This window comes from Petaurus breviceps, unplaced genomic scaffold (genome assembly GCF_028583685.1).
Source record: "Petaurus breviceps papuanus isolate PSGF00001 unplaced genomic scaffold, PetGlider_PUasm1.0 90994, whole genome shotgun sequence".
Lineage (NCBI taxonomy): Eukaryota > Metazoa > Chordata > Mammalia > Diprotodontia > Petauridae > Petaurus > Petaurus breviceps.
Window position 1 is genome coordinate 9454329 of NW_027187393.1, and position 25523 is coordinate 9479851.

Sequence of the window (25523 nt, forward strand, 5' to 3'; positions counted from 1 at the left end):
ACAACTCATTGTATATATTAGTTACTCACAGTGGCTGTAGACTAGGCACCTGCCTTTGACAGGTCTTTTATCCAGAGTGAGGCTGAGGACAACCTGACCTGCTACATACAGGGAGGGGCATTTTCTGTCTAGAGTCTCAGGTGTGGCTGTCATGAACTGCAGTGAGTCCAAGCCAGGGTCATTCAGGGAAGGCAAAATGGTTTGGGGGCAAAGGTATGAGATGATCTGAAATTTCCTCAAGAGAATACAACATGAGACTACCACCTTACCCCTTTTGATAAGTCCTTGTTTTTGGGGAGCATCTGCATTAGTGAGTCCCAAGGTCATGTATGAATCTTTGGTTCCGACCTTTCTTGTTTCATATATTTTGCTGAACAGTTCTTTGAATGCCAGTGGTGGTTAATGCAAAGTGTTCCATTAAATGCATTAATAAGCACCAGAACCCCAGCATTGCTTGTATTTCCTTCACCTGTAAAGAGGAGAAAGCTCAGATTTAATTTGCATCTGTAACAGGACTATTATCCTTGAATTTTAGAGCGCTGTAGGTGACCTTATAAATGAAGGAAAACTCAGCAACCTTTTCTGAAGGGCTTGGTGTGGAGAGGAACACGAGATGTTCCTAGTTACATACTTGATGGCGTGTGTGTGTGTGTGTGTGTGTGTGTGTGTGTGTGTGTGTGTTTGGGAAAGTGAAATCTGAAAATTGAAGGGCACATTGCTTTCTAGTGATTTAACTGCACTCAGGGTCAGAATTTTTGTTATAAGAAAGGCAAGAGCTGTGGTTCAGTCTAGTGTTTGCAGTGTCCCCTTAATCTCGCATGAGTTCTAATGGAGTTTTTGCTTGTTTACTTTTATTTCTTTATGAAGCATTTATAATTATAAGCTCCAAACTCCATTTGTGTTGGTGATTTGCATTCCCATATCTTGCCCCATATATTCCCACTCAGAATTCTAAAGGTAACCTCAAGGGTTTGGGATGGAAGTGTACCAGAGCCAGTTCCCATGGCTAGACTAGGAGAGAGTTTGTTATTAAATTTTCAGGGTGAGCACTTACTTTGACCAAAAGTGAAGTTTCAAGATTTACAGGTAATTTTCATACTGTAAAAAAAAAAATCCTATTTTTTTTAAAAAGCTTGAAAATAAATGCTGAATCTACTATCATTCCTTTTAGGTGACTTTGCTTCTAATTTACCTAGGGAATTACATTTTACATAATAGTTCATAGAAGAAACAGTGGTAAAAAAAAAACATTCTCCTAAAATTAAATTTTACTTATTCTAGATTATTTGCTTCCTCGTCTAAACAGGCTTCTTTCTTTCAAAGACAGAAGAGTTAATAACAGGTAGTTCTTAAGCACCAGACAGGATTTAAAAGCTACAAAACTGTGTTGTTTTTTCCTTTTTCACTTGTGGACTTCACTGATAAAACTTTCAAACTAGCTTCAGCTCTTTTTATTCTCCAGTCAGTGAAATCACCTTTCACTAAAAGGGAAGAGAGAGAGTAATAGAAGCATGTGCTGCTTGTATGTGAGAGAGTCCAGCAGGGTTGCAAACCCCCAAAAGTCACTAGGATGTTTCAGTGTTTACATAAAAAAGCATTCAAACCACATTTGTCATAATTTTGGAAGTGCATGGTAACAAATTTCCTTTCAGTTCCCAAATTCAGTCTCTAATTAGTTTACAAATGCTATAAATTACTGTAAACCAGGAAGAGATATCCTTTACTCATCATCTCTTTTGAAAGTATCCATAGTGTTTTTAATGCCTATTCTAAAACTTATCTCCCACTGAAATTTTAATCAAAGTGTTAGTGGAAGACTTTGTGTATTGAGAAGTCAAGTTTAGCATCATAATTTTAGTAGTTACTGACATCAGGGAGAGCAGATTTAAGTATGAAGCTTTAACAATTAACTTAAGGGTAAAAAATATTTTAATTGTAAAAAGATCTTCCTTGGGGTCAAGGATGTTATATTTTGTCATTGACTACAATCCATACATATTTCTTTATAGAGTTTAAGCATACCAGAGTTCTCATATCTGGAATAGATCTTTTTTTTGCTTTTTTGGAGGGGAAAAGGCAGGGCAACTGGGGTTAAGTGACTTGTCCAAGGTCACATGGTTAGTAAATGTTAAGTATCTGAGGTCACATTTGAAGTCAGGTCCTCCTGATTCCAGGGCTGGTGCTCTGTTCACTGTGCTACTACCCTCTCTGGAATAGATTTAACTGGGAATAATTTAACTTTTGAATCTACAGGAAATCGTCATAAACCAAAATTGCTATAATTTAACCAGTTAACAGAACGTGACAGCAAGCACCCTAGCATACACAGGGTGGCTGCCAACACAGGTTCTTAGATCTGCTTTTCTAAAGGAAAGCAACTCAAAATGGGTTAACAATCTTGCTTTAATCAATCAAACTTATCATTTTCCTAGTTCAGGGGAAAAAGGTCAGCAGCCCGAACTTTAGAGAATACAGAGGTTACAAGCAGACAACAAATACAGAGAAACATATCAGCAGACAGACCTCCAACTCTCTGACCATTACATCCATACCTAGTCAGTTACCAGAGAGGGAAGCATTAACATCTGGGTTTTCAAAGCCCAGAGTCTCATCTGGTCAAATCACACAACACTTCTCATAGTGAGCCCCAAAGCAAAGCCTCACATCAGGGTATATATAGCCTCCTCTTGGATCAGAGAATGTTACAAGCCTCTTGACCCACTGCCCAATCACAAAGCATCAAGGTGTGGGCATTCCTGAAAAGCAAGCCTCCTGCCACAGGCTCTAGGTGACCACATTCAGCCTGTTATGGGGCAGAATATATTTTCAAATCAAGGAAAGTTCTCAGTCACTTAAGCCTATCAAAAGGCCCAGGGGCTTATTCCCATAACACAGAACCTGAGGAATCTCATGATGATGATTACTAGTCAAACAAGACAAGGAGAGAGAATTTAAATATTATTAGATCCTATAAAAGAAAGGACCAATGAAAACTCAGATGCTGTATTTAAAAAAAAATCATTGAAAATATTGATCAGATGCAGAAAAGAGTGAAAATTACAAAAAAAAAATTCTACTGTTTGCCTCCTAAAAAAATATCCAAGCTGGAAATACCCCAAAATGTTATAGCCTAAATCCATAGTACAGGACAAAGGAAAAATACTTCCAACTGACAGAAAAAAAATTAAAGAAGGGAGTGTTTTATTTTTGCCTTCAAATTCCCAGAATTTAATAAAATGCCTGGTGCATAGTAGGTACTTAAGTCTTTTTGAAGCATTGGAGCTAAGTGGTAGAAGATTATTACTTACTAGGAAATAAGGGAAAGGTTTCAGGAGGAAGTGGCATTTCTGTTGGACTATAAGGAATGAGTAGAAATTCAACATGTAAAAGGGGTAATAAGGCATGAGATGAATTCATAGGAGTATCAGAAGTTGTGCTCTATATACAGTTCTATCCAAGGTGTCTTATTGGTAGAAGTGAAGGACATAATTCATTGAATTGTAGAGCTGGAAGGGACTTTTGGAGACTTTAAGTCCAAGACCCTGATTTTATGAAAGGGGAAATTGAAGCCCAGAAATATGAGGCAGTTTGTCCAAGGCAAGTGAAATATTTAAGACTTCGTTGAACTTATATGCTTCTCCATCTTGGGAAGCTTGGAACTTATTGGACTTAAATTCAGGGTGTAGCTTTTGCTTTTTAGGTGAGGGTGTGTTAGAGTAAGCTACAACTAGTAGGGAAAACATTTAGACACTTTGCAGGAGCACAGTCCTGGTGCCACAGTCAGTGGTGATTTCAGTGACTGACGCATTTATTGAATGACCCCTATAGAGTTCTGTGCTAGGTGCTGATGCCCATATTTTCAACTAAATATTCAAAGTGTTTTGTTAATCCTTAAAAATATAATCTATCACTTCCTAATTACAACTCTTCCTCTCCTGTAGAACTTTTTCTAGTAATAAAGAGGCATGATTACATAGAAGAAACGAACATGTTTGCTATATCTCAGAACATGAACCCCATTTTACAGCTATACTACATCACTTCTCTGCCTTAAGGAGGGAGAGTGTTTTGCCTTCAGTTGTTTGGTTTGGAATTAACACTGCATCGAGATATTTTCTTCCTTCCCACGCTGTGAAAGAATTAACTACCATATCCAGACTATGGATGGGGTGCTGTAGGTGTGGGAGAGTTGAAAACAAATGGCTAAGTTTCTAAGTCTAAGACTCTAGAGGTCATTGCTTCATTCCTTCTACTGTTCTGTGAACTTTGCAAGGACAGCTGTCCTCTCAACCCTCTTCTGCTTCCAAACAAAATCTCTTTGAAATTAGTCTTTTTTAATACTCATTTCCCTGCCTAGTGATTTTTCCACTTTCTCTCCTCTTAGTCCATTCACATTAGACGTGAATTCATGTTAACATGTCAAAGATCAGTGGTTTCATCATTGTAGGTACTCCTCCCACAGAAATGATATAGGTCATAGTCCATTTACAATTCAGCTGATGCTCTTTTGTAGTTTCTGTGACTGGAAAATTCATTATCCTGCCACCAAGCTTTCACTTTGCATCAGTTCATGTAAGTCTTCTCAGGTTTTTCCTGAAACCCTCCTGCTCATTGTTTTTCATAGCACAATAGAATTCCATAGCAATTATATACCATAACTTATTCAGCCATTCTCTAGTTGATAGATATCCTCTCAATTTCTAATTCTTTGCCACCACAAAAAGAGTTACTACAAATATTTTTGTACAGATAGGACCCCCTTCTTTTCAAATCTCTTTGGGATACAGACCTAGTAGTGGTATTGTTAGCTCAGAGTATGGACAATTTTATAGACCTTTTGGCACAGGTTCCAAATTGTTCTCTAGAATGGTTGGATCAGTTTACAACTCAACCAACAGTGCATTATTCTTACTTTTCCACAACCCCTTCAACATTTGTTATTTTCTTTTTATGTCATATTAGCCAAACTTATATGTGTGGTAAAGTACATCAGGGTTGTTTTAATTTGCATTTTTCTAATCAATAGTGATTTAGAACATTTTTTCATATGACATTGATAGCTTTAATTTCTTCTTCTCAAAACTGCCTGTTTATATTCTTTGACCATTTATCAGTGGAAAATGACTTATATTCTTATAAATTTGATTCAGTTCTCTATATACTTGAGAATGGAGGTCTTTATCAGAGAAATTTGCTGTAAAATCTGTTTCCCACTCACATCAAGTTTTCTACTTTCCTTTTAATCTTGGCTACATTGTTTTTGTCTGTGCAACCCCTTTTTATTTTAATGTAATTTGGATGCTATACTATTTGGTACGTAGATGACATTGCTTCATTGTCTATGGTATCTTTTAGAATAATGTAGTTTCCCTGTATATCTCTTAATTAGCTCTATTTTTGTTTTTGCTTTATCTGAGATCATGATTGTGATCCTTTTTTTAAACTTCAGTTAAAGCATAATTTATACTGCTCTAGGCCCTTACTTTTACTCTATGTGTGTTTCTCTGCTTAAAGTGCATTTCTTTTAAATGACATAGGATTTTGGTTTTTAATCCAGTCTGCTATTTGCATCCATCTTATGGGTGAGTTCATCCTATTCACATTCACAGTTATGACTAGAAACTGTATTTATTTCCCTCCTATTCCCCCTCCCCCATTTATACTTTTCTCTCCCTCCTTTTATCCTGTCCCTCTTAAAAAGTGTTTTACTTTTGAATATTGCCTCCCCCAATTTGCCTTCCCCTCTATCAATTCTATCCCCCCCCTTCTTATTCCTTTCCACTCCCACTTCTCCATAGGGTAAGATAGATTTGTATATGCAAGTGTGTATGTTATTCTCTTTTTGAGCCAATTCTGGTTAAAGTAAGGTTGAAGCATTGCCCATAAGCCCCCTACCCCATTTTCCCTTCCACCATAAAAATTCTTTCACTTTTCTCTTACATGAGAAAATGTATTCTATTCTGCCCCTCCCATCTCCATTTCCCCAGTGTATTACTCTTTTCTCACCCCTTAATTTTAATTCTTTTTGCATATCATCCCATTATGGTCAGCTCACACCAGTGTCCTCTGTCTATGTATACTCCAACTGCTCTAATAATGATAAAGTTCTTAGTAATTACAAGTATCACCTTTCCATGTAAGTAATTAAATAGTTTACCTTTATTGAATCCCTTATGATTTCTCTTTCCTGTTTATTTATTTATTTTTTATGTTTCTCTTGAATCTTTTATTTGAAAGTCAAATTTTCTATTCAGTTCTGGTCTTTTCATCAGGAATGCTTGAAAGTTCTCTATTTCATTAAATATCTATTTCCCCCCTGAAGAATTATACTTAGTTTTGCTGGGTAAGTGATTCTTGATTGCAATCCCAACTTCTTTACCCTTTGGAATATCATATTCCAAGCACTTCAGTGTAGAAGGTGATAACTCTTGTGTTATCCTGATGATAGCTCCATGATATTTAAATTGTTTCTTTCTGGCTGCTTCCATATTTTCTCCTTGACTTGGGAGTTTTGGAATTTGACTATAATATTTTTCGGAGTTTTCATCTTGCAATTTCTTTCAGGAGGTGATTGGTGTATACTTTAAATTCTGTTTTACCCTCTGATTCTAGGATATCAGAAAAGTTTTCCTTAATTTCTTGAAATATGATGTCTGGGCTCTTTTTTAAAAAGAGTAGTTTTTTTCAAGTAGTTCAATATTTCTTAAATTATTTTTCCTTGGTCTGTTTTCCAGGTTAGTTGTTTTTTCAATGAGATATTTCATGTTTTCTATTTTTTCATTCTATTGATGTTCCATGGAGTCATTAACCTCCTCTAGTCAAATTATAATTTTTAATGAATTATTTTCTGTAGTAAACTTTTGTACCTCCTTTTCCATTTGCTGAATCCTACTTTTTAAGGTGTTATTTTTTAAAGTGAATTTTTGTACATCTTTTTTTTTTCATATTGCCAATTCTGCTTTTTAAGGTGTTCTTCTCTTAAGTAAATTTTTGTACGTGTTTTGCCATTTGGCCTGTTTTGTTTTTTAAGCTATTATTTTCTTCAGTATTTTTTTTTTTGTGTGTGTGTGTGTCTTCTTTACCAAATTGTTGACTCTTTTTTCATGATTTTCTTGCATTACTCTTATTTCTTTTCCCAATTTTTAGTCTACTTCTCTTATTTTATTTTTAAAATTCTTTTTGAGCAATTGTAGGAATTCTTTTTAGGCTTTAGACCAATTCACATTTTACTTTGAGGCTTTGCATGTTACTCTTTGTCATCTTTTTTTTGTTTAGTTTGTGTTTTGATCATCCTTGTCAACATAGTAATTTTCTGTGGTCATGTTCTTTTTTTATTATTTGCTTCTTTTTCCAGCCTATTTCTTGACTTTTAACTTTATGTTAAGGTTGGACTTTGCCACTAGAGTGGTGTAGGCATTGTCCCAATCTTCAGGTTTTTTTTGTGCTGCTGTTTTCAGAATTAGTTCTTGTAGTTTATAAGTTTTCAGTACTTCCAAGGTGATATGATCTAGGGAGAGGTTTGGGCACTGTTCCTCTGACCTATACCCTGACTATGAACAACCACTAACATTCTTTTCAGCCCTGGCGACTGTGGCCAGGGTCCTTCCTCCTGCTAGAGCTCCTCCTCAATTTGGGACTTTGGCCCAGATGCATGTATGGGTAGAAACATAATCCTTCTCCCAGGAAAAGGTCCCCTGTAATCTCCTTCTGACCAGTTGCCTTACCTTTACTGTCTGTGGTCTGGGAACTCAGGAACTGCAGCCCCCATTCATCTTCCATCAAGGCCTGCTGCTGGCTTTCCAGGGCATGACTTGTTCTGACTGGGCTATCCTCCACACTTACCACAGTGAGAAAGACCTTTCCTCCTGACCTTCTAAATTGTCTTGTTCTAGAACATTGTTTCACTCCCATCCCTTTGTTGATTTTGTTGCTTCAGAATTCTTTTCTGGGTGTAGTTTTAACATTGTTTGGAGGGGTTTGGAGAGAGCTTAGCTGAATCCCTGCCTTCACTCAGCCATCTTGGCTCTGCCCTTGAGCACTTGTTTTTCTTCTAATTGCTTTATTTTTACTTCAGCCACAAGAGACTACAGTCCTGTCATGCTAGTTCTTTTTGTTTTATGTTTATTTTTTTTAAGGAATTACACTTTGTTACTGTCTGCATCTTGTTCTCCTTTTATCCATACTATCTAAATCTTTTTCTTGGTGGATGGGGAAGAGAGGGCAGGATTTGGGGTAGACAGAATCTCCAAAATCACATATACAGGGTGTCCCAAAAGACAGTGAAATTTTAAGCTTTACTGGCTTAAAACTACATTAAGACTTTTGTGATGCTCTTTATTTTGATTTGAATGTATAGTCAGGGACACACTTTTTGAAACATTCAGATATGATAGATGATTCTAATTATATTTGATGCTGATTCCTTTCTAATCTAGGTCAGGATACAGAGCTACAGATAACATATGAAATGGGTTACCCACTTGCTTCCCCAAATCAGCTACTAAACATACTTGGAACAGACACTTCCTACATAGTCCATCTGTACAGGATAGGAAACATAGAATCAGATAGTGGGTAGCATGTTGGATTTGGGATTAGGAAGGCTTGGGTTCGAAGTCTGTCCCAGACCCTTTAAAGTTATTGGTTCCACTTAGCTATCGATATTTTTCCTTTTCCCATCTGCTGTTATTGCTATTGTTTAGTCATTTCAATTATTTCTGACTCTCCATGACCCATTTGGGATTTTCTTGGCAAAGATACTGAAGTGGTTTGTAATTTCCTTCTCCAATTAATTTCCCAGATGAGGAAACTGAGGCAAAGAGGGGTCAGTGACTTGCCCAGAGTCTCAGTCAGTAAGAATCTGAGGCTTTATTTGAGTTCAGGAAAATGAGTCTTCCAGACTCCGGGCCTGATGCTGTATCCACTGTACCACCTAGCCCATTTCTTAAAAGGGGATAATAACTTCACATACTTGTGGATTAAATGGGATTTCATATGCAGAGCTATACACAGTATATATGGCTTTGAAAAGTTTAAAGTACTATGTAAATGTAACTGTTTTCATTGCCCCAGGCAACTCCCTAAGGCTATAAGTTACTGATCTCTGGTTGTAGGAGTGTTCTCCAAGGAAGTCTCCAGACCAGTGAAATCACAGGTCAATTAAAAGGGGAAAAAAGCTAAAGTTATGGGCTAGGAAGAAGAGCGTTCTTAAGCAGAAGGAGATCTGCTGTCAGAGATTTGTTTTGGACTTTTTGATCACAGAGATTTTTAACCTTTCTCTTCACTTTGGTCTGGGGTTGACCAGTGTACATTTATATAAGAACGTTCTCCAATTTAGCAAGGTGCTCACATTTCGAAATAGTTTCATTTTTGTTGTTTTCTGTGGCAGGTAGAGTCAACACAGATCTCAGAGCTTCTCTTTCAACAAAAAGGGGTTTCATCAGTTTGCTCTCTGACGTGGCTCCTTTCTGTCTGTGCTGGCCCAGCTTGCGATGGAAATAGCAGCTAGCTGGCAGGGATGGTTGTAAGGTTGTCTGTATTTTGCTGAAAATACATTTAAGTGGTGTCTTTGCCTGCACACGAGGTTACTGTATGATATGTAATATACAATGCAGTTCCTCTTTATCACCTCCTACCTGTGGCTTCTTGTAGCCAAAATGCTATTAAACGGCAGAATTCCATTTCCAGCAGATCTTTAGGGGTTGACAGTTTTTCACTACAAGTAGAATGTAACTTGCTTCTCCCAGACTGGACTCATATAGATTGAATTTAACTATGGTACTGCAAGACTTTTCATCTGCCTCTTAGTAGCATATTTGTGGAGCAGCGGTATTCATAAAAATCATTTTTTTTTAAAGTAGAGAAGACAGTAGCAGCATAGCAAGGGGAAAAAAAAAAACCTGTGTTCAAACAGCTACTTCCTCTTCTGAATGGGAATCAGTTATTAAAATAATCATAATAACAACAATAAAGATGTCATCTCATATTTCTATTGTGATTTGTAAATTCAAAGCATTAACACAAAATTTCCCTTTTGAGCATTGTAAAAACTCACATTAAGTGAGGTTGGCACTGAAATATTCTTATCTCCATTTTTACAAATAAGGGTATTAAAACCTAGAAAGGAAAAATTACTTGTCCAAAGTCACATAGCAAGGAAATTAAAGTGACAGTACTTGATTCCAAGTCTTTGTATTTGAGTTCTTGGGTAGGATATTATGTGGCATCTCTGGCAAATAGGATTTTAGTCCAGGTTCTGGCCAGAAGGTATCAGGTTTGTCCTCCCATACTTAACTTCCTAAAATACACCTTAGTGCATATACTTAGGGAGGTAAAATGTACTCATTTTTGTAACCAACAATTTTTATACCCACAATAAGCTCTTAATGCAGTGCTTTGCACTGAGGATTATTAAATACTTAGCAAAGGCCTTCTTATTAATTAATCAATCCAGTTGCTCACAAAATGTACCCTATGAAGGGTTCTGAGAGCCTGTGATAGTAAGCCTGTAAGGTTGCTGTTGGGTTGGGGCTCATCTGAGTGTGGTTGAAAGGGAGCAGAAACTGCCATCTTATAAAGACTTGGATTCAAATTCCACCTCTGACAATTGCTACCTACCTTTGTTACCTTGGGCAAGTTACTTAACGTCTCTAGGTCTCAGTTTCTTTTGTAAAACGAAGTGTTTGAAATAGATGCCCTCAGACATCCCTTATAGCTCTATATCTATGATCCAATGATTCTTTGGTCAGATCTCTTGCTGTTTTAACTAATTATAGTTCCTTAACAGGATAGAATGTGTTGTCAGTGCCCAGTCTAAACTTTTGCACTCTGGGGCAAAGCCCTAGCCACTCTGACCTAGTCATAGCTCCAAATATATCAGCTGTAATGAAGTAAATAAAAAGAACTATGATTTCATTGGCATCAGTATCTCCTCCACTGATGCAAATCGTAATCTCTTCATAACTTTGAAGATGGTTTCATGAGTTGTTTGTTTAATAAATGGATCCATTAAAAAGATGTCTACATTCAGAGAAAGAACTAAAAAGAACTAGAGAGAACAGAGTTTGAATGTAGATTGAAGCAAACTACCTGCTCTCTTTCTTTTTCTTGTTTGGTTTTGTTTCCTCTTTCTCATTGTTCATTACATTGGTTTCATTCCTTCTTTACAACCTGACTGATATCTAATGTGAAAGGATTTGCAGACCCTATACTTAATTGCATTGCAATTATGGGCTTGGAGGGGGAGAAAATTTGAAACTCAGGGGATTGTGGAACTGAATCTTGTAAAATTAAAGTAAACAAACAAATTAATAAAGATAAAATTTTACTTAAAAAAACAAGTTATCTGGTTGATGGGCTTTCCTATGTTTAACTAGTCTGGCCCTCAGGTGATAAGCACACAGGCCTGTGCTCAAAGATCTTCCAGTGTTGTGGGGTCTCTTTCTACTGGGCTGACAGAAGCCTTCCAATAATATAGTGATGCCTTCACAAAGGTCATCAGTGGAGCAGCTCTCATTATGTCTGAATGGCTGTTTAAGGGGCCACCTAAAGTTATGTAATCAAAATAATGATTGCACCCCAGCAATAGTAGCTAGTGCTTATATATCTCCAGCTATTTTCCAGGTACTGTACTAAGCACTTAACAAATATTCTCCAATTTGATCCTCACAACAGCTCTGTGAGGTAGATGCTTTTATTATCTCCATTTTGCAGATGAGGAAATTGAGACAAACAGAGGGTGAGTGACTTGCCCTTGGTCATCCAGCTAGTGTGTGGGACTAAATTTGAACTCAGGTTTCATGACTTTGTGGTAAGGTATGGGCTCTAGGAATCCCCCTTGAACTCTGATTAAATCATCCTATTTGATGAGGCATTTCCATGAGGCCATAAACCTTACATTGTGGCTGGGCTCAGACCTCTGTTACTAGACTTCCCACCCTTGAGGCTATCAAAATATCAATCCACACTTGAACTGGCCTAGCCCACCATTGTCTGGAATCTCCAGGTAGCCTCCTGAAACTTCAGTTACCCATAAAGAGGGTTAAGGTTGCTTTGTAGACCCCAAAATGCCAACATGCCAGGTCCTGCCAAATGAATTCGACTCAAGTCTTCTCTCAGCCAAAGAAAAGTAGAGTTATTAAAAGTTTGCTTGTATTAGACACAGAGTTAAGTCGGTGTCAGGTCATTCTATGGCACTCTCACAGACATGGAGACAAGATGGGGTTTTACATACAGAAGGTTGTGGGAGGAATCTAGGGGTGGTCTAGAGGAGGAGTTTGGGGAGGGTCTTCAGGAGAAATCAGATGAGATCAATGAGTGATTAAGGGCGAGAAGTTGCAGGATACCTCATACCTTATCATTTGGACTCAGAACTTTTATCTGCTGTGCCATTTAGCTGCATTTTGAAATGATGAGGCATAATTGTTAAAGCTTTCCAACTAATTGATTCCCCAGCTACCAAATATTATGTAGAGTTCTGAATTCTGAGTAAGCTGAAGAATGATAATTATGTGTCTAGCAACAGCTTCAGGTAGAATTAGAGATTAGAAGAGTAGAACTCATTCATTTAGTTCATTCGTTCACTTCATTCATTCCTTCATGCATGCATCCATACATTCAACTGAGTACCTAATTTATCTAGGGTCTCTTGGAGACCCTCGGTCAGAGGATGGAATGGGGAGGTAGACAGAAATGGCTAGAAGGGTAAAAAGTATATGTAGATAAGATGGCTTTCATAGCTTGCATTTCCCCCCAACAATTCTTGCTCACTGCAATGCCTACACACTCTCTAGACCTTCCCTTTGTAAGATCGGTATTAGCCTCAGTAGAACTGGGGCAATCCTAGCCCCATTGGCTGTTACTCTCATGAACCATGGGACCTTGCATAGGATGTTTAAGTTTCCTGAGCCTCAGTTTTCCCTTTCATAAAATGAAGATTGTTGCTCTAGAATGCAATTTTATCAAGTATCATAGCTAAAAAAAAACACTTGATACCCTGTGAACAAACTTCCTCATTTTATAAGGACATAGGAATGGAGCTAGAATCATGCAGGTGATTAGTGACAGAACTTGAACTCAGGTCCTCCTGACTCCAGTTCTGGTTCTCTTTCCATTGTACCAAGTGATCTGTTTACAATTCCATGGGTTGTTGGGGAAAAAAAAAAAGCACCCTGTAAGCTCTTTAAACAGGAGTTCTGAGCTGGGATCATTGAATAGGTTCAATTAAAAAAAATGTTTTTTGATAACTTTCAATATAGTCTTTTTCCTTTTTAAATGTATACGTTTTGTTTTACACATTTAAAGGCATTACTCTGAGAAAGACCGCCAAAGGGGCCCATGAAAGCAAAAAAAAGAATTTATATATCACCTATGATGTTCCTAGTGAGGTATCTAGATGGCTCAATGGATAGAGTGCTGGACCTGGAATCAGGAAGACCTGAATTCAAATCCAGTCACAGTCACTTATTAGCTGTGTGACTGTGGGCAAGTCACTTAACCTTTTTATGTCTAAATCTACTGGAGAAGGAAATAGCAAACCACTCTGGCATCTTTGCCAAGGATGGTATGATTCACAGGGTCAAAAGGAATCAGACCCAAGTGAATGAACAAACAACAAATGTTCCTGTCACCATGCTAACGGCTTTACAAATAGTGTCTTGTTTGATCTTTACAACAATGCTGCGAAGGAGATGCTGCTGTAATCCCCATTTTGCTATTGAGGAAACTAAAGCAGAGAGGTTATGTGACTTATTCAGGGTCACACACTAATCTCAGGCTAGATTTGGATTGAGGTCTTCCTGACTCCAGGCCCTACACTCCATCCACTGTCACTTAACCTGCCTGACAAAAAATGAAACAAAATAAAAAACAAACAAAAAAACCCAAACACACAAACACACAAACATAAAAGGTTACGGACCTTAGCTCTGAAGTGTCACAGAAATGTGAGGTATGTTATATTGGACTCTGAGCCACCTTGCAGAACTCTACAGCCAGATTATAAGGGGCCACGTGCACATGGCTGCAGTCCAGTGCTGAATGTACTGCTTCCATAGGGGATATGCTAACAGCATATTGCATAGGAAGGACGCCAGTATGAGGGCATTTTCGGATGGACAGATGAGAAAAAATCCTCCATCCCATTTAGCAAATGTCAGGATCCTATTTAATGTATCTAGGACTTTGGAATTAAATAGTATATGCTATATATTCTATTTTGTTCCTAAAATTAGATTGGATTGGATTGAATTGAGTTGAACTGAATTGAATCTGTGCTTTTTGTATTTTCCCCTTTCTTCTTAATTGTCCTTGGGCAAGTGTATTCAGGAGTGTTTCTACAAACTTCCTGGGTAAGACTCTAAGCCTTTTTAAATTCTTTCTTCTTTTGCTCATGTCTTCAAGTCTACCCCTGATATTGGATTTTTTTTTATTGTTTTGGTTATAGATGCCATGTTCTTCATTATATTTGGAAATTAGGTTTCCCATAATGCTGTATTTTAATTAAGACTTTTTTTTGTCACTGTACCCTGAAGTAGTTCATAGGAAGGATAGGATGTTACGAAATGGAACCAACAGAGAGCTTGGCTTTTCTGAGCTCAAAAGTGGCATAGAAGTACCTCCTCAGTGTGGCAAGGATAGGTAGGAGCCCCAACTTGGTTATTGGGTTTCCTCCTGAGAAGGATGGGGTTGACTAAGGAGGCTTTGCCACGCTAACCTCTGAGTGTTCCTGAGTGCATTACAGCAGGGTAAACCTGAATGACTATCAGAAATGGAATGAAGGGTATTTCTGCTCAGATATAAATTAGCCCAGATGATATCTCAGCTCCCTTTCAACTCTTGAATTATTCTATAACCCTGAGTCAGCAGGAACTGTGAGGTGAAATTCCAAATAGGAAGGAACCAACAACTACCTGTCTGATTTGTGCCCCTACTTTCTCTGTGATTGCCTTTCCTAGTGGCCCCCTTTTGGGGCCACTCCAGTAGCACTGCTCTCCTTTTCACATAAGCATTGTAATGGCATGCTAATCACTCTCTGTTCTGACTTAAGTACGAATAAATTCTTTTTTCTTTTATTTCTTTGAAGAAAAAGTAATTTTTAAAATGAAGTTTTTATTTAGAAACTAAGGAAGAACAAAAAAAAACACTACACAAAAATGTCTAAGCTAGTCAGTTTATAGAAGTCTGATCCTAATTTTACCTTTTTAATAGATAAATTTTGTTACAGCACTGAAGACAAATGTTTTAAAAAGAGAAAATGATGTATACTCCCTAAAATAACCAAACAAAACAATACAAAGGAGTAATTGTGAGTGATATCATAAACTTTTTTTTTTGGACAGGGGGAGGTAAGGCAATTGGGGTTAAATGACTTGCTCAAAGTCTCACAGCTAGTAAATGTGTCAAGTGTCTGAGGCTGGATTTGAACTCAGATCCTCCTGACTCCAGGGCCAGTGCTGTGTTCACTGTGCCACCTAACTGCCCCAGATACCATAAATTTTTGCAGTTTCTTTTTTGTTGAACTACAAGCGCTTTATCATACCTATCTCATCCATTGTAGTTAACCAGAGTTTAGATATTTTTCCCTTTTCATGTTGTTTTGTGTAGTTGTTGCTTACACACACCCACGCACACACACATACATTTATGTATGTATGCATATATACACACACATAATTCTTTCGGATCCACTTTACTTATTCTGCATAATTTAGTATATATCTTCCATTATGTCTTTGAATTCTTCATATATACTGTTCCTTATGATGTAATCATATTCCATTACATTAGTATGCCATGATTTATTCATCCATTCTTTAGCCATTGGGCATATAGTTTGTTTCCTACTTTTTGCTATTACAAATGGTGCCGGTATGAATATATTTCTACACGTGAGTCTTTTCCTGCCAATTCCTAGAGGTATAAACCTAGCAGTGAGATTGCAGTTCTGTAACATGTCTTAGATAATTCTGTAATGCTTTGAAAATGGTTGGACCAATTAACATTTTTATCAGTAGTGAATTGTTGTGCCTCTTTTCCTATAACCACATCAACTTTTAATTTTTTCCATCTTTCCCAATTTGATAGGCATAAGGTAATACCTTGAAACTGCTGCAACTAGCATTTCATTGATCATTAGTAATTTTAAACACTTTTCCAAATGGTATTGATGGCTTTTTCCCATCTCACCCAAGTGTTCTTTTATCATTTCTTATATCATTTTTTGTACAGTAATAATTACCAACCTCCATCCTATTTCCCCATTTAATCTACTCATTCTTTCCTATTACCCTGTCCATTCTCAAAAATTTTTGCTTCTGACTTTTACCTCCCCCAAGCTTCCCTCCCTTCTATCAGCTCATCCCCTTCTCTTATCCCCTTCCCTTCCTACTTTGCTGTATGATAAGATAGATTTCTACACCCAGCTGAGTGTGTATATTATTCCCTCTTTGAGACAATTCTAATGAGACTAAGGTTCACATGCTCCCCTCCCCACTTCCCCCATTTCCCCCTGCATTGTAAAACCTTTTTCAGGACTCTTTTTAATGTATGATAATTTATCCCATTCTACCTCTCCCTTTCCCCTTTTCTCAGTGCATTCTTCTTTCTCATCCCTTAATTTGATTTGTTTAGATTATCATATCATCACATTCAACCTACACCTCTGCTTTCTGTCTATGTATACTCCTTCTAACTGCCTTAATAATGAGAAAGTTTTAAGAAGTTAGAAATATCATTTTTTTTCCACATAGGAATATAAACAGTTTAACCTTGTCAAGTCCCTTATAATTTCTCTCTCCTTGTTTACCTTTTTATATTTATTATGCATCTTGCATTTGAAATCAAATTTCCTATTAATCTCTGGTGTTTTCATCAGGAATGCTTGAAAGTTCTCAATTTCATTGAATGTCCATTTTTCCCTTTGAAGGATTATACTCCATTTTGCTGAGTAGGTGATTCTTTTTTAATCCTAGCTCTTTTGACCTCTGGAATATCATATTTCAAGCCCTCCTGTCCTTTAAGCTACTAAATCCTGACTGTGGCTCCACAATATTTGAATTCTTTTTGACTACGTGCAGCATTTTCTCTCTGACTTGGGATGTCTAGAATTTGGCTATAATATTACTGGGAGTTTGTTTTCATTTTGGGATCTCTTTTATGAGGTGATTGGTAAATTCTTTCTATTTCTATTTTACTCTCTGGCTCTGGAATATCAGGGCAGTTTTCCTTGATAATTTCTTGAAAGATGATATCTAGGCTCTTTTTTTGGTCATGGCTTTCAGGTAGTCCAATAATTCTTAAATTATCTCTCCTGGACCCATTTTCCAGGTCAGTTATTTTTCCGGTGAGACAGTTCATATTTTCTTCTATCTTTTCTTTTTTTTAAATTCTGTTTGATTGTTTCTTGCTGTCTCATAAAGTCATTAGCTTCCACTTGCCAAATTTTAACTTTTAAGGAATTCTTTTCTTAAGTGAATTTTTGGATATTGTTTCCCATTTGGCCTATTCTGTTTTTAAGGTGTTATTTTCTTCAGTATATATTTTTATTGTGTGTGTCTCCTTTACCAAGCTGTTGTCTCATTTTTCATGATTTTCTTGCATCACTCTCATTTCTCTTCCCAATTTTTCCTCTACCTTTCTTACTTGGTTTTTAAAAATCCCTTTTGACCTCTTCCATGGCCTGAGACCAATTCATAATTTTTCATTGAGGCTTTGAATGCAGGAATTTTGACTTTCTTGTCTTCTTCTGAGTGTATATTTTGATTTTCCTTGTCACCATAGTAACTTTCTATAGTGAGAATTTTTTCTTTTATTTGCTCATTTTTCAGCCCATTTCTTGTTTTAACTCTATGCTAAAGTGGGTCTCTGCTTTCCAAGTGGAGGGGGATCTGTCTCAAGTTTTAGGTTTTTTGTGCAGCTTCTTTCTTTCTTTCTTTCTTTCTTTCTTTCTTTCTTTCTTTCTTTCTTTCTTTCTTTCTTTCTTTCTTTCTTTCTTTCTTTCTTTCTTTCTTTCTTTCTTTCTTTCTTTCTTTCTTTCTTTCTTTCTTTCTTTCTTTCTTTCTTTCTTTCTTTCTTTCTTTCTTTCTTTTGCAATTGGGATTAAGTAACTTGCTCAAGGTTACACGGCCAGTTATTTCTGGGTGTGGTGCTAAGTGTCTGAGCCTGGATTCGATCCCAGGTCATCCCGACTCTGGGATCCGTGCTCTTACTCACTGTACCACCTGGCTGCCCTAAGCAATTGGGGTTCAATAACTTGCTCAAGGTTACATGGCCAGGTGTTTCTGGGTGGGTGCTAAGTGTCTGAGCCCGGGATTTGATCCCAGGTCATCCTGACTCTGGGGCCAGTGCTCTTACTTGCTGTGATGTGCAGCTCTTTTCAGAGGTAATTCTGAGGACCTGTAACTTTTTTGACTCTTCCAAAGTGGTGTGATCTAGGGACATGCGTGTTTACTGTTCTCCTGTACTGTCCACTGGCTTGTGAGTGGCTACAAGCACTCTTTTCAACCATGGAACTGTGACCAGGGTCCCTGTTCTTCTGTGACTGTAAGCTCTGCTGTGCTAGCACTCCTCCTTGTACTGGCACTGAGATCCAGGACTGTGATGTACATCCAAGTATAGGCTGTGCAATAGAGCTCTGGTCCTGGGGCCAGCAAAGGCACCTGTAAATCTCCTTCTGATCCATTGTCTGATTCCCTTATTGTCTGTGGGCTGAGAGGTCTAGACACTGATTTAGTCTCCCTGAGGCCTGCTCCTAGTTTGTTGGGGCCCCAACTGTACATTGGACTGTGCTTCTCTCCCACCCTGGTGAAACAGGCCTTTCCTTCTGACCCTTTTAAGTTGTCTTGGGCTGGAAAATTGTTTCATTCCATCTTTTTGTGAGTTCTGCTGCTGTGGAATTTGTTTAGAGTCATTATTTAAAGATATTTGGAGGAGTTTGGGAGAGATCTCAGGCAAGTCCCTGCCTTTACTGTGTCATCTTGGCTCTGTCTTACAATAGTTACTTTTAATTTTCTTCATTTATATAAGAATGTTTTATTGTTGGGTTTTGTGAAACAAATTTCTTTATTAGTATCAACTTCCAGATATTTAAAGTATTATTTATTACAATTTTTTCTACCTGTTTTTCTTGGTTCTGAGTGTAATACATAGACGTGCTAATGATTTGGAGGGTACTGTTCTTTTCTCTGCTATTTTGCTGAAGCTTTTGTAAAATTAATTAATTTTCATTATTAATTCTCTAGGGTTTTCTAAGTGAAATATGGCATCCACAAATTAAGATATTTCATAGTCCTCTTTAAAAGTACTCATTCCCATAATTTATTTTTCTTCTCTTAATCTTTTTGCTAACTTTTCTATTACTAGGCTAAATAATAAGTATAGTAGAAATCTTTTCTTCACCCCTCATCTTCTGTAAAAGCTTCCATTGTATTTCTTTATTACCAAAATTGCTATCTTTTGGTATCAGATAGAGGCTTTCAAAACATACTAAAGAAAGGATCTTTTCATTTCTGTGCTTTTTGGTGTTTGTAACATGAGTATTCTATTTTAAAATACCACTTCTTCCTCTATTTAGATAATATATTTCATCATTTTTTTTGGTGAAGCTTATTAAAGGATTTAAGCATAAAATGTACAATTCATACAGCCTCCCCACACCAGAAAACAAAGTTGGAACTTTTCTTCTCAACTGGGTCTATTTGGAAGGTCTGGAAGGTGTGGAAGGTGGAACCCATTCCTGAATCTTCTTCCAAGTTGTAGAATACGGGTTTGGGGGTGCCACTCAGGTTGAATTTGTGGTTCTTCAGATGAATTTATGAGGAGTGGGGGAGGGAACAGTTGTGGGGGGGTCATCAGTCATGCAGTGGAGCCAGCGGTGTCATTCGGGGGGCACCATGCTTCCATCCACATCCCAGAACGTATTTTTGCCATTCATTTCAGTGGTATAGATAACCCATCAATGTCAGCCAAAAAACTGTTTGCTGTCTTCATAATATTTGTTTCCATGTTTGTCTTTCCCCACTAATCTGCCAACCCTCACGTCATTTACCCTGAAAAACTGGCGCAGATAGCTGAAGACACCTCTGTGCCCCGTCACCTGGCCAAAACCCTGGCTCAGCACCCGCAGGTATTCCATCGGGCCCCAATGAGACCAAATCAAGACCACCGTCTCCTCACCAGAAGCCCCAATGCACTTGGCCTATTTCATTATTTTTAAAAGAGTATTTGTTATACTAATTAATTTTTTAATGTTGCATCATTTTTCCATGCTGGGTATGTATCCAGATTGGTTATAATAAATATTTTTGACAGATTACTGTAGTCTGTTTGCCATTTATTTAAATGCTTTTGCATCAGTATTCTATAAAAAAGTATTCTATCTCATTTTCATGATACTATTTGCTTTTACATCACATTCTTTTCTGAAATTTATCCCCTCTTCCCCTACTCAGTGAGCCATCCTTTGTTACAAAGATAAAAAAGGAAAGAGATAAAAAAAAAGTTTCAGCAATACTAACCAATATATCAGTCGTGGTAGACATGTACAACATCCCAGTGCATGAGTATTTTAAACTGATTCTGTTCTATTGTTTTCTTGTTTATTCATTTGTCTGGCAATCAGTACCATATTTTTCACATATAAAGTTTTGTAGAATGACTTCTTTCTCTGTTTTTGAAAATAGTCTGAGCATAAGAATTTTTTTGGAATTATTTGTTCTTGAATTATTTGATGGAATTCAGTTGTAAATTTATCTAGTTCTTGAGTTTTATGCCCTTGAAGTAAGCAGTGTTTTTCTTTAATAACGTTCTGTTAGATTTTTCAAGTTTTGATAGAGCAACATTGAAACAATCTACTAATATTTTATTATCTGGTTCTTTTTTGCATTCTAGTTTACTTTTCCTCTAAATACTTGGTTGTTCTACTCATCAGTTTCTGTTATATTCAGTATTGCTATTTTCTTTGCTGTTTTGTAAATATTATTTCTCTTGACAATTTCTCTTCTTCTCTTGACTTTAATTCTATTTAACAAGCATTTATTAAGCACCTACTGTGTGCCACATGGTCAGCCAAGTGGCATTGTGGATAGAGTGTTGGGCTTGGAATCAGGAAGACTCATCTTTGTGAGTTCAAATCCAGCCTCACACACTTATTAACTGGTCACCCTGGGCAAGTCACTTAAACTTGGTTGCCTCAGTTTTGTCATCTGTAAAATGAGCCCGATAAGGAAATGGTAAACTGCTTTAATATCTTTGCCAAGAAAATATTAAAAGCAGTCATGAAAAGTTAGACATGACTGAACGATAACAAAAAATGCCAGGCACTGTTTGATACTGGCTATACAAATCCAAAAATTAAGTAGTCCTTGCTGTTGAGTCAGTCAGTAAACATTTATTAAGTGCTGACTATATGCCAGAAACTCTGCTAAGCACTAGGAATACAAGCAGTACCTGCTCTCAAGAATCTATGATTTAATGTGGAAAGAACAACACACAAAAGGAAGCTAAAAAGGGAATTCAGAAAGGAAGGTACGTGGTAACATATAATTCAGAGAAGTCAAGGGAGAAATGAAGAGATGGGTAGCTTTGGTACCCTCCTTAAATGGAAGTTCTAAGAGGAGCTCTCTAGCATCCTATCAAGGCACTGAGGCAGATGGTACTAAGGGAGTGTGAGTTCCAGGGCAGTTGTGAGCGTGTAAGATGAAGTTCTTGGGGGCATGATGAAATCCAGTGGTTTCAACTCCAAGCTCATCACCTCTAATCTCATCATCATGCTTAACTCAAGACTTAACTGACACTACCCCCCTCAGTTTCTGATGATTGTGATGTGTGTTGCAATCCTTAAAGCACTATATTAATACTATATTATTAATTTTTCCAGAGGGTTACAATGAGAAAAGGCAATGACAAAATATAACATGCTGTGTAATCATTAGCTCTGATTGTAACTGTGAACCAGCACTCAAACACATATATGGCATCTGCCCTATGCTTGGCACTGGGATAGATAAGGTAGTATTCTTGAACTCAGGGAACTCTCAGTCTAGTAAGGGAGAAAAGAAATGGATGTAAAGAATTACAGTGTGAAGTTAACTATGGTAAATGCAGAAGAAAGGTACACAAAAGCTCTGTGAGTTCAGAAGATGTAGAGATTCAGGGAAAGCTCCTTGGATAAGTTGGCATTTAACAGGGCCTCAAAGAATGAGTAGGAATCCAAAAGGCAAATATGGAGGCAAGGATGTAGGATATAGTATAAGCAAAGACTCAGAGACAGAAAAGTGTAGGATGTATTAGGGGACAACAAGTGAATCAGTTCCACTGGTGGGCAGAGTGTGTGATGGGGAGGAGGCCAGAATAGTCAGGTAGGCTCTTCCCTCTCCTGTTTATTCTCTAAATTACTGATGATTGCTGGTTACTGAAATAGAAGTCCCCTAGATATTCCTAGATCACTCTCTGGATCAAAATTTCAATGACAACCCATCATCCCTAAAATGAAATGCAAACCCCTCACACTGTCATTGAAGGCTCTTGATAATCCTGCTCCCACCCAGTTCTTTGTGTTTTCAAATATTACTCCCCTTCACATTGTCTATAATTCAGCTAAGTTGATCTCTCAGAAATTCCTCAAACTTGGTATTCTATTTCCCACCTCTCTCCTACTGTACTATCTGGCAAGCATTCTGCCCTCACCTCTCAAATTCCTTTTCTTCCTTCAGTGCTCAACTCAGGATGCCAACTTCTTTATGAAGTTTTCAATGAACTCCCTAATTGTCAGTGCTATATTCTTTACACACATACCTTATATTGACTTACATGTATATAGACATCCATAGTATAATAGGTAGAAAACTAACCTCAAGGACAGGAAGACCTGCGTTCAAGTCCTGCTTTTGATGCACACACTGATTATGTGACCCTGGGAAAGTGTAATGTTAATGGAATAGGAAGATTTTCCCTGTCCATCAATATGACTATGTGTCCACATGTGTTTCCTTTATTCCTTAGAACAGGAGCTATATTCCCAGGTCTAAAGCTATACAAATATTTCAATCATGAATGTCTTGCTTCTTTCACAGCTGTGATACATCCTGAGTCAAATAGAGCCCATTGGGGGAGGAACTTGCATGTAGGAAGGCTTTCACACCTTTTGGTACTAAGTTAATTTAGGCACTGAGCCATGTGGGTTGTGATGTCTTCTGACTCTGAACCTATTAGTTGAAAACTATATATATTGGGGGGTTGGTATTTTACTTTGGGGGATGGCTTATGAGAAGGGCCTTTTGATTTCCTGGACAGGGTTTTGAATAGCCATTTATTAAGAGCCCCTGCACTACTCAGAGGTTTGTGCTCTCCTGATTCAATGGTGTAGGTAGGGTGGTTGTATTATTTTTTCAGATAGTAACAGCCCTGTCTGTTGAATTTCTCTGCTAATGTCTCTGCTTGTATTTTCTACTTATCTGTAATTAAAGTAAGATTGTTTAACCCTTTAAAAGTTGTCTTTCCTTTAGCAAAGTAGATCAAAGAACCTGTGCTGGCACACCATCCTGGGTGTGCTATGGTACTTGGCTGTTACAGCTAGTCGCTTATTCTTTGACTATAAGTTTTGGAGAAGGTGCCAAACCACATTGTTAGAGTGAGTTTCCTGTCTGAGAGCTTTCTATACTCTTGCATTTATTGTTCTGCATGGTTTCAACTCTGAGAACTAGATGTCCTTCCCAGGTTAAGCTCATCACCTCTCATTTCATCACCATACTGCAAACTCAAATCTTATCTGATGTACCACCTCCCTCAGCTTCCTCTCCTCTGGAGGGTAGAGTACAAAATTCCTCCCAGTGCCTCCATTTATAGAAGATAGAAACTGGACTTTTGGGCTAATTCTACTCTGCATGTGCTACTTTGTCTGGTTTCAACTACACTGAACAAAATCCTACCACCCCTAGCACCCTGTAACTCCTCCCACAACTTTCCTGTCTCTTTTTGTATGCTATCTTTCCCTGTTAGATTGTAAATTCCTTGAGGGCAGTAATGTTTTTTATTTTTATTAATTGTATCCTTAGTGCTTAGCAGAGTGCTTTGCACATAGATGCTTAATTAAATGTTTATTGGGTTGGATTGAGTTCAATTTGTGTAATCCTGGGACTTCTGCCTTTATGAAGTCATGACTGTAATTATTATTATTTTTTAGTCAACTGATGAACAATAAATATCCCAACTACTCATTTTAAATATGATTATATCCCTTTGTTTTAAAGGTGTCTTGTATACCACATATTTGTGGTTGGGCTCCATGTTCTAATCCCTTCTTCAGTTTTCATCATTTTGTTGTTGGTCTGTTTCCCAGTGTATCTGCCAATTTATTAATATTTTCCATGGATCATTCCAAGCTATTAATTCTTGTGTTTTTCTTCTTCTTTTGTCAACTTTGTATCTACCTTTACAATGATTAGTCTTTTTTGTTTATTTGATTTGTTGACCAGCTTGAAGTTTCTTGAAGTTAAATCAACATATATTTTGAATGTGTTGCTTGTTCTTATAGTCTTCCCCACTCCCCCTTTCTGGAGAGCTTGTCTCATTTTCCGTTAGTGCATTGTTTATTTTTCTGGATCGAAGACTTTTTTGTTTACTTATTTTTTCTTTAAATTTTTTTTTCCTCAAGGTCTTCTTCCTGTAAAAATATCTTTTTTTTTACATTAAAAAAATCAAACTTTATTTAGCCCATTTGCTTTTGTTTTGAGGTGGGAGAAGGGATCTGGACTTAGTTGTGGTCATTCACTCATCCATCTTGCAGGAAAGTCCTCAATCTCACTAACATCAGGCCAAAGATAGACTTGTCTCCACAGGTAAATCTGGACTCGGAGTTTTTTTTTTATCTTCTTCTCAATTTTTTCTAGAGTGAATGCAAAACAAAATGATACTTGGACTTCCAGCATGAGGTGGATTGTCAAGGGATACTTCCAAGTTTAATCCTTGTTCTTTGTCACAGCAAATAATAATAATTACAATAATAATAATGATAAACTGATAATTCATTATGAGAACTCTTAAGCTTTTTATGACAACCTAGTAATCTAAAGAATCGAAATAGTATCTCCATGTTATAGAGGATATTATAGAGGCTCATAGAGGTCACCTTGATAGAGTGTCACAGTCAGGAACTGAACACTGGTCTTCTGACTCAAAGTCAGAAGTATGTCTTTCAATTGCAACAAGCTATCACCCTGCCAGTGTGGCACTCTGGGTTATTGGAAAAACGACATAATTTCTGATCACTCTGTGAACTACTCATAAAGTTTAAACAGCTATGGTCATTTACAAAGGACTTAATGGCATGCTGGAGTGATGCTGGAAAAGAGACTGCCCTTTCAAAGTCTGAATCAAGGATGATGCTTGTTCCCCCTCCTTTAAGGACACTGACCCTCCTTGACGTGAATCTTAGTCCTAATAAGATTTTTCAAATTTCCTTATGAGAAGAGATAAGAAAGCAGTGGAAGTCTGGCATAGGTATACACATCTATGCTCTCATTGACTTT

The 25523-nt window shown here is 37.4% G+C and overlaps 1 protein-coding gene and 1 pseudogene across 3 annotated transcripts in view; one reads left to right on the top strand and one right to left on the bottom strand.

Annotated features, from left to right (window-relative positions):
- PTPRT (protein tyrosine phosphatase receptor type T) overlaps window positions 1-25523 on the top strand; it is a 1346273-nt gene that overhangs the window by 407426 nt on the left and 913324 nt on the right. The gene's annotated exons all lie outside the window — the stretch shown is intronic.
- On the bottom strand, window positions 19614-20225 carry LOC138153426 (NADH dehydrogenase [ubiquinone] 1 alpha subcomplex subunit 12 pseudogene; annotated as a pseudogene).